A 10,490-nucleotide genomic window follows, 5' to 3' on the forward strand; every position below is an offset into this window, starting at 1 on the left:
AGTGTCACTCTGAAGAGATTTGTTACTTCTATTTTAAAATGAAGAAATGAAAGCACACAGAGTTTACAGTGTCAAGGGCCATGCAGCTAGGAGTCACAGAGCCAAGGGTGCAATTGCAGCCAGCACATGTCCAGGGGCCTGGTCACTTTGCCAGCATGTTCCAGTGTGTACATCTTCCACAGGAGATGGTTTTGAGTGGCACACAGACAATTACATTTAGTAACAATGGATTGCAAGATGAAAAAAAGTTGTGTCCTTTCCAATTCTCTTGTTCTTTTGGCTTGTACTGAGGAAGAAGTATAATTTTTGTGGTATTTATTTTTACATCTCTATAACTTTTGCTGATTTCCTTTCTTGTTTGCTTTTTATGGTGCTGAGGATAGAGCCCAGGGCCTCACACAAGCTGGACAAGCACTCTACCCTTGAGCTACACCCCAGTCTTTAATCTCTTATTTCAACAGAGCTTGCTTCTCTTTCGGGGCCTTTGCTAGGCAACAATTCTTAAGTAGAATTTAATGTCATCATTTTCTCTTCCATCTCCTCTTCCCTATGCTGTTAATTTCTAGATATAGGTTTTCCATTTAAAAGGCAATGGAGCTTCCATTTAATGCATATGTACTTAGTAGGGGGAAATGGGTAGTTTAAAGGGAAGATACTAAGGAACTAATAGGACCAGTGATATTTGAAATTTGGAAAATTCTGTTTTACAGTCCCATATGACCAGGTGGTATGGTGAGGAAGTGTCAGTCCAAAATGAAGGTCAAATTTCTAATAATCAGAGCTGTGTGGAAGATGGTGTAGGTCCACAGTGTGTGTGTGTGTGTGTGTGTGTGTAGTGGGGGTTAATCATATTCCCTTCACTCAAGGGCTTGAAGCAGAGGTTAGAATGCTTGCTGCTCAGAAATAATGCCATGGGAACTCCAGTGTGATAGGCTAGAAGTTTTAAAGTTCCTGCCAACCAGGAGAATCTAATTCTTGACAGCAGAGCTTCCCAATAGCCTGACTTCTGGAAAGACAGATTTTGGAGTAAATTACATTTATCACTTTGAGGACAATTCTTGAAGGTGAGTTCCAAGCAGTCTTTGAACGACAACAGCATCTATATGACAACTGTACAATTCAACAGAGTACAAGAAGATCAAGATATACCCATACACAAACATACCTATGTATTGACTTCACCCCTCAGTTCCTGGCTCATAACTCCTTCCCCAAGATGGGTTATAAAATCCTAATCTTCCCCTGCCTTTGGCTAACCACAAAAAAATTCTCTAACTTCCCCCATTTCATAGGGTCCTGCCCCATCCCCTCTAGGAAGCACCACTGAAAAATCTAAGTAGACAGGCCTTGCTGGGTTTCCCTGCCCATTCTATTAGCAATCACTCCTGAGCAAGGAAGTCCATAAGTACCTCCAAAGTGTGGGGTTTAGAAGGCTTCCAGAGAGATGAAGATGTGGAAGTTCCTAGAGGCTGGCATGTCCAGGGAGGCATGGAAGCTCTGCAGCCCTTTCCCCATCCCTCACCCTATGCCTCTCTTTATCAGAAGTCTTTGCCATTTCCTTTATAGTAAACTGGCAAATGTAATTGTTTCCTGAGTTCTGTGAACCCGAGGAGGGGGTTGTGGGTACCCTGATTTATAGTCAGTCAATCAGAAGCACAAGTAAAACAACCAGGGGTGTGCAGTTGGCATGTAAAGTCGGGTGGGGAGGCTCTGGGCATGTTGGAGCATACTGATAATCCTGGCTAATGGGAGGCTGAGGCAGGAGGATCACAAGTTTGAGGCCAGTCTCAGGAACTTAGCAAGACCCCATCAGAAAGAGAGGGAGGGAGGGAAGGGGAATTGGATGAGCATTCTTGGGGGCTGGCTCCTCCATCTGTGGGGCCTGCTGCTATCTCAAAGTAGGTAGTGCCAGAATTTAATTGAGTTAGAGGACACCCAGCTGCTGCCTGCTGCAGAATTGCTTGCTTGCTGGTGGGGAGAAGACCCTTTGGGGAGCGGGGCAGTCAGAGAAATTTTCTGTGTTGAGTGTGAGGACAGAGAAAAAAATAGTCACTGTTTTTCTGTTTTCCTAGAAACACAGACCTGCTGAGAACAGAAAGCCTCCTGGGAGCTTAGTTGGCAGATAAAATAGAGAAAGAAGGCTCTTCAGACAGCCCTGTGGCAGGACTCATGGCTGCCACTGGAGTTAACTGCATGGAGGGAAGCTTCTTCAGGGCAGACAGCTCTTTGGGTTAGAAAGTTCTTTCCTCAGGCATCCCTTTGCCACTCCCCAGCCCCATCACATCGGACCCATCTGCAGACTTCTGGCCTCATTTTCAAAACACATCCAGAGCCAGCCTCTCTCCCACCTCCACCACTGCAGGCCCATCCAAGCCAGCGCCATCTCTGTCTTAGCAAACCTCCCAGCTGCTCTCCCTTTGCCTCCCTACAGGCTCTTCTTCCCTAAGCAACTGGAATAATACATTTCAAACCTAGCTTGCATTCGATCTTTCTCTGCTTAAACCCTATCATGTCTCTTATGGCTTCCATCTCACTCAGAGTAAGATCCCATAAGATCCATGGTCCATTAAGGCCAGCAGCAGGTGGCCCCCACTTTCTCTGATCTCCTCTCCCAAATCTTCCTGGCTGCACATAGTGGTTTCCTGCTGATTTCTGAGCGTGCCCAGTGCATCCTGCCCTGGAGTCCTTGCCTTGCCTCATCTCACAGTCAGCAACCCTCTTCCCCCTCACTTCTTCACTCAAGTGTCGCGTCTCCAGAGAGGCATCCCTCTGGGATTCCTGTCCTCTAGTGACGTAGCTTTTCTTTCACCCAATTCTATCAAAATTTCCTTCCCCTGGTTTGCTAGTTTTGTTGTTTTTGTTTTAAGGGTGTTGTAAATTTTACTGATGGTTTGAGACCAATAAATTTGGGCTGTGGATGGGGTCACAGAGCGGTTAGGGAAAATCACAGCACAGCAAACAACTTAGAAGTGAATTATTAGACATTCTCTTTTTAAAACACACAGGGAACTCAGCTACTGTGAGCTTATCGTTGGCTGCCTTTCCTCTGGGTTCCTAGTCTCCTGTCATTACTTCAGGGTTTTCCTGCCCTCTCACAGGTACCCCCTAACTGCTCTCAGATTTCGATAAGTAACTCACATAGGTGCCTATTTTTTTTTGTTTTGTTTTAATTAATCAATTTTATTGAAATCAACATACATTTAGAAATCTTGAACAATACTATGGAAACCCTCTTTATATTCTTTTTCATTCTGTAAGACCCCCAGAGAGTAACCATTATCCTAACTCACAACAACACAAATTATTTATGTTAAAGAAACTATTTATTAAATACTATTTTGGTGTCTAGCTTCTTTGACTCAACAATGTTTATGAGATCCAACTACATCATACGGTAGATTTCCCTTTTCTATGTTGTATAATATTCTATTACATGACAATATCACAATCTATTGATCCATTTTAATATTGATAGACATTCATGTTGCTTTTGGTTTTGAGTCATTGTGAATAATTTTCTGTATAATAATCTTGTTATGTTCCTTGGTGTATATGTCCTTAAGTTTCTGTTTGGTAAGATGTAGGAGTAGAATTACTGGAATATGGCCAAAGAATTTTCCAGAGTGGTCCTATCAATTTATATTTATACCAGCAGAAAATGAGAGTTTTTATTTATCCATCTCTTCACCTAGACTAAATCTTAATCTTCTTAAGATTATTTATTATTCTGATGGGTATGAAGTGGTATCTTATTGCAGTTTTAATTTGCATTTCCCTATTGACCAGTGAAATTGAGGATTTTTATGTTTATTGTCTACTTGGATAGTCTCTTTTTCTAAAAAAATTTTTTAATTGTAGTTGGACACAATATCTTTATTTATTTATTTATTTTTTTGTGGTGCTCAGGATCAAACCCAGCACCTCGAACGTGCTAGGCGAGCTCTCTACCACCGAACCCCAGCCCCAGCCCCAATAGTCTCTTTAATGAAGTGCCTGTCCACGTCTGTCTTCCTTTCCCACTCTGTAAACAATTAGATGATTTCTTCTTTTCTTATCAATATGTAAGTGTTCTTTCTAGGTGAAGGATCCTTGTCAACTATAAGTATTGCAAATATCTTTTCCAATTCTTTGTTTACCATTTGCTATCTTAATAGTGACTTTTCATAAGTAGAAGACCCATTTTTAATTTTTACATACATCTTTAGAATAAGCTTGTCAATAGTGTGTGCGTGCACACACACACACACACACACACACATACATGCATCACTTTCTAAATCTTAGGACAATCTGTAGATAAATTTAGGAGAAACAGACAGCCTTGTAAGCATTAGATCTTCATTTCTATAAACATAATATAATCTTCTATTTGAGTATTCTCTAATTTCTCTCACTAGTGACTTTCTATTTTTCTCTTTACAAGTCTCGTTCATATTTTGCTAGATTTATTCTTAGGTATTTAGTGCTTGTGGATGCAATTATATTTGGCATCCTATAAAATTTTATTGTTAATTGATCATTGCTTGTGCCTTGGTGTATTTTTCTTCTTGGGAGATATTATCACAGTACTGTTTGATGGACAAGAAAGAGCTGACGTAGTTGATTCTAAAGATTAAGGATGTCCATATTCTCCAAAATCCATTTATAGATTCAATGTATTTCTCCCCAAAGTTAGTGGTGTGTGTGTGTGTGTGTGTGTGTGTGTGTGTGTGTGTGTGTGTGTTCGGCGTGCGTGGGTGCGTACAATCTGATTCTAAAGAAACATATGAAGATACAAAGGGCCTAGGGAAGCCCAGATAATCCTAAAGAAGAATAAAGTTAGAGAATTTTTTTTTATATATCAAGAATTTACTTGATATATTTATGTGTTGTTGTTTGTCTGTCTTGCAAGAATGTAAACTCTGAGAAGTTTTCGTCCCCTTGGTCACTTCTTTATCTCCAATGCCCCAAACAGTTCCTGGAACATAATAGGCACCATGCATATTTATGGATTTGAATGGACTTATATTGAGCTGAAATCTACTTCTTGCAAATCCCACTTCCTCCCTTGTAAACAATACAGCATCAGTCTCCTTCTTGGTGCCTGAGGTGGCTCTGGAGTTTCCTCCCTCCCCAAAGCCAAGAGCTCCAGTTTCTCATGAGGCAGGATTCACAAAGTGGCTGCCCAGGGTTCTCTACTCACAAGCACTTCTTATTCCTCAGCTCACTTTGCAGCTTCTGTCCCAGCTTAATTCAGTCTGTTTTTCTTTTCTGTTGCTGTTTCTGAGGCAACTTGTCTGCTTTCTCTCCCTCTCCACCCTCCCTGCCCGCCCCCCTTCTTTCTCTATTTATCACCCCTCCTCTCAGACTTGGCTGGTTCTGGATTCATAAATTATTGCTTGCTTTCTGTTCTAAGAACCAGAATTTCTGAGTTTCTCTAAGTCTCTGATAGCCTAATATTGTCTCTCCATGCCTACCCTCTGTCTCCCACCTGAATAACTTCTCTCCTGCTATGGAGGAGGTGGGATCTGTGACCACCTCCTCTGCCGCCATCTTGGTCTCCTCAAGAAGACTCTTGATTAGAGTCTCTTGCTGCCTGCTTTCTCTGCGTAGGGCTATGGATTGCCAATGTTCTCTTTCAATTCGAGTTCCAAGAACCAATTTGAACAATACATATATCAAAATCAGAATATTACCCTCCTGAACTGGCTTGCTTTTATTTGCTATGTTACAACATCAGTGCACAGTAAGATTGTGACCAGACAAAATCCCCAAACATTTTTTTTAATGCAAATCTCTCAAAGTCATGCTTTTTTTCCCCCTCTTGTATCTCAAAAAATAAAATCTAAACATTTAGCATAAGTGCCAAACTTTTTCCAGAGGTGATTATCCTCTGATGCTAATAAAGCTTAAGCTTCAGGGTGCTTCAGTTGTCGGTGCCTTTTTTTTTTTTTTTTTTTTTTTTTTTTTTTTTTTTTTTAAAGAGAGAGTGAGAGAGGAGAGAGAGAGAGAGAATTTTTAATATTTATTTTTCAGTTCTCGGCGGACACAACATCTTTGTTGGTATGTGGTGCTGAGGATCGAACCCGGGTCGCACGCATGCCAGGCGAGCGCGCTACCGCTTGAGCCACATCCCCAGCCCCATGTCGGTGCCTTTCAACGTTGGGAGATGCTGAGAGGTGTAGGTGCTTTAGGTGGGGAGGAGAAGGCAGACGATAATCATGAAATATTTTAAAGTAAGCTTCTCTGAATAAAGGACCTAAATTCAAGACCCTGGTAAATTCTTTCTCATGCTAAAATTCACCTTTGTACTTTTGATGTTTTTTTTTTTTGACATTCATAATATTGTATTCTTTTTGTTTAAAGAAGACCCTTAACATTCTATAAGTTTCAGGCCCCCACAAAGCTTGGCTCTGCTCCTGCTGAATTTTAGCCTAGCATTCCAGTTCACTGAGTTCATTTTAATTCTCAGTCACACCATAAATTAACTCCTGTGTGTCTAAGAAAATGTGATGGGCAGATCCTTTTTTTTTATGTTATTCAACTAACCTAAAATCTATAAACTAAAGACCAGGCCCTGTATCTTTTTACTCAAGAATCCTTCTAGGTAAACACCCATCTCCTCACCAATTCTCTTTAGATATACCTAGTCAACCAGCTGCAAAAATCACTAACCATAGTATTCACTGATTCTCATTTAATCATCCAAGTAACATTCCTATCATAAGAGACTTGCTTACCCAAGGAACTTAATTTATACAACACCCTTCATTACGTACCCAGTAATTCTGGGAGGAAAGAAAGAAAAGAAAAGAAAGGACAATCGTTTGGTTCAACCTCAGTATAGTTTTTCATCCTAAATACTTTTTGAAAATTGTTCAATTTAGCCAGGTGTGGTGGTGCACTCCTGTTATCCCAGAGGCTCGGGAGGCTGAGGTAGGAGGATTGTGAGTTCAAAGCCAGCCTCAGCAAAAGTGAGGTACTAAGCAACTCAGTGAGACCCTGTCTCTAAATAAAATACAAAAAAGGGCTTGGGGATGTGATTCAGTGGTCTAGTGCCCTTAAATTTAATCCCCCCCTCAATGTTAGAAAAATTTTAATTGAAATCAATACTAATCTTATTTGGGGTGTGTGTGTGTGTGTGTGTGTATGTATGTTTGTTCTGAATCCATTCATTGGCCCTCATTTGAGAGTAGGTATTTGTCTTCTTTATCCATTCTTCACTGTTTCTTAGTGTTACTTACAGGGAATATCAGATCATATTCTTCTTTAGAATGAAATTCCCTGAGATTCTTTATTATTTCTCCATACGCCTTCAGACTTTCTGTTTGATGTCAACACTACCCTTTTCTATTGAAAAGAACATTTTACTTAAGTGAGAAGATAGAGGTTAAGAAAGATCTAAAATAGTTTTGCCTTTGCTGTCACGGGTAAACAACTGCCTAGGCATTTGAGTAGAAGAAATTCAGTTTTCCTCTCTTTGCCTCAACCCAACAGAGATTCCGCCCTCACGCTTACTAGCTAGGGTTGTTCTGTAGCTAAACTCTTTCACTTTGAGCTCTATTGTCCTCTTTCCATTCCTTCCCTTAGTCTCTCCTGACTTAGCATCGATAGCCTGTTAGAAATCAGTTTTGAAGGAATTATTTCTTTCCTTTTCCATAGGAAAAAGAATCTCACTGGGGTGGGAAAGGGATGACTATATGCATGAAAATATGAGAGAAAATACACGATGGAGTCCTGTATTTAGCTGAACTGGTAAAATTTTAGTACAGACAAAAGTCACTCTTAACAGAGTGAACAAAGAAAACCTGATCAAGCAACAGAACCCAGGAAATAGAAAAACAAGACCAAACAATCAAATATAGTAAATGGAGAACATAAAAGAATATGACTGGGATAGAGCCAACATGTCACCAATCATAATAAATAATTAAAAGGGAGGAAATATCAAATGTGAAGAAATTATCTATCTATCTATCTATCTATCTATCTATCTATCTATCTATCTATCTCTTTCTCTCTCTTTCTCTATATATTTTTTAAAGACCCACCAAAAATAAAGTGACATAGGAGATTTAATATCAGGGGAATAAAATATATACTTGATAAATACTTAGAAAAAAAATATGTGTTAATAATAGACAAAGCTGAATTCAAGTCTAAAAGTATCATATGGAAAAAAATAAATATTTTACCTGAATAGAAGGCACAATACATCAAGAACACGTGACAGCCACCAACTCTGTGTACAACATGTTAACTGTAAAGTAGGCCTTGGGGGAAGTTTTACAAACTCATGTGTGTAAAAATGAAAATGCGACTACAGAACTTTTTCTATAAGTGAATTTAATTTCTCTTTCAGGGCCTCATGCTGCATGGTGGTAGGATGTAATCTCATTCAGTTCAGGTAAATCTCAGTTAGCTCTGATTTTCCACATTCGGGTTATACTGCCTGAAGTTGAATTTGTGCTCCAACACAAATCAATAAATAAAATAAGAACACTCTTAAAAGAATAATGGACAAGATATACAAACAGGCAATTCATAGATGAAAACTACACATAGCTAACAATATGAAAAAACTTTTGGCTTCTCTAGCAATTGTGGAAAATGTAAAATAAAATAATCATAAGACTTTTTGGACATCAGATTGACAAAAAAATCATTTTACATATGATAATACAGTTGAGACAGTGTGGAGAAATAAATACTTTCAGGTATGTTTGATGAAGTTTTCATGGTAATAGCTAGATAGAAAGCAATTTGACAGTATCTGCTAAAAGCTCAAATATACATACTTTAACTTAGTGATGTAGTAATTTCACCATAAGAGTGTAACCTCTAAAAACCTTCAGTCATAGAAGTCAAATTATCACTGTTTGAAAATTATCTGATCAAATTTAGAAGATCCAAAAAGCTCCATCAAAGACTGCTAGAGCTAACAAACAAATTCAGAAAAATAAGTTACAAAAGCAACATGCAAAAATCAATAGCTTTCCTATACACCAATGATGAATCTATTGAGAAAGAAATCAGGAAAACCATCCCATTCACAATAGCCAACAAAACAAAGCAAAACCCTAGGAATAAACCTAATCAAGGAGGTGAATGACCTCTACAATTAAAACTTCAACACAACATTGAAGAAAGAAATTGAAGAAGACACAAGAAGATGGAAAGACCCCTCATGTTCATGGGTAGGCAGAATTAATATTAAAATGGCCATAATACCAACAGCAATGATTCAATGCAATCCCCATCAAAATACCAATGCCATTCCTCACAGAACTAGATAAAATAGTACCAAAATTCATTTGGAAGGATAACAGATCCAGAAAAACCAAAACAATTCTAAGCCAAAAAAGCAATTGCTGGGGGCATCACAATATTGGACTTCAAATTATACTACAGAGTTATAGTGATGAATACTGCAAGGTACTACCATAAAGCAGACAAGTAGACCAATGGTATAGAATAGAAGACACAGGACAAACCCACACAGATCTTGACAAAGGTGCCACCAGCATACATCGGAGAAAAGCCTTTTTAAACAAATGGTGCTGATAAAATTGATCGTAGAGATGTAGAAGAATGAGATAAGATTCTTATCTCTCATCCTGCACAAAAGTGAACTCAAAATAGATCAAAGACCTATGAATTAGATCAGAAACTATGCAACTCCTAGAATAAAACATAGAGTCAATGCTCCGAAATACAGGCGTAAGGCAACAACTTTCTTAGTAAGACCTCTAAGGCTTAGATAACAATGCCAAAAGTTAATAAATGGACTGGCATCAAATTAAAAAGCTTCTGCAAAGCAAAAGAAACAATTAAGAATGTGAGGAGAGAACCTAAAAATGGGAGAAAGCCTTCCCTAGCTACTCCTATGACGGATAAATCATATCTGGAATATATAAAAACTAAAAAAAAAAATCTTAACACACATGCAAAAGAAACCCAATTGACAAATGGGCAAGTGAATTAAATAGACAGTTTTCAAAAGAATACAAATGGTTAAAAATATATGAAAAAATGTTCAATATTTTTAGCAATTAGGAAAATGCAAACCAAAACTACATTAAGATTTTATCTTACTCCAATTAGAATGGCAGTCATCAAGAATACAAATAATAATAAATCTGGAGAAGATGTGGAGAAAAAGGAACACTTTTACACTGTTGGTGGAATTATAAATTAGTGCAACCACTATGGAAATCAGTGTGGATGTTCCTCAAAATATCAGGAGTGTAACCACTCTACTACCCAGCTATACCACTCATGAGTATTTATCCTGAAGACTTAAAGTCATCATACCATTGTGAAACATGCATACCCATGTTTATAGTAGCACAATTCATAATAGCCAAACTATGGAACCAGTGTAAGTGTCCATCAACACATGAATGAATAAAGAAAATGTGCTCTATATACACAATGGAGTTTTAGAATATGAAAGACATGGAGTGAATCTGACACAACTTTCCCATGTACCTATATGAATACACCACCAT

Source organism: Ictidomys tridecemlineatus, chromosome 3, assembly GCF_052094955.1.
Source record: "Ictidomys tridecemlineatus isolate mIctTri1 chromosome 3, mIctTri1.hap1, whole genome shotgun sequence".
Taxonomy (NCBI): Eukaryota; Metazoa; Chordata; class Mammalia; order Rodentia; family Sciuridae; genus Ictidomys; species Ictidomys tridecemlineatus.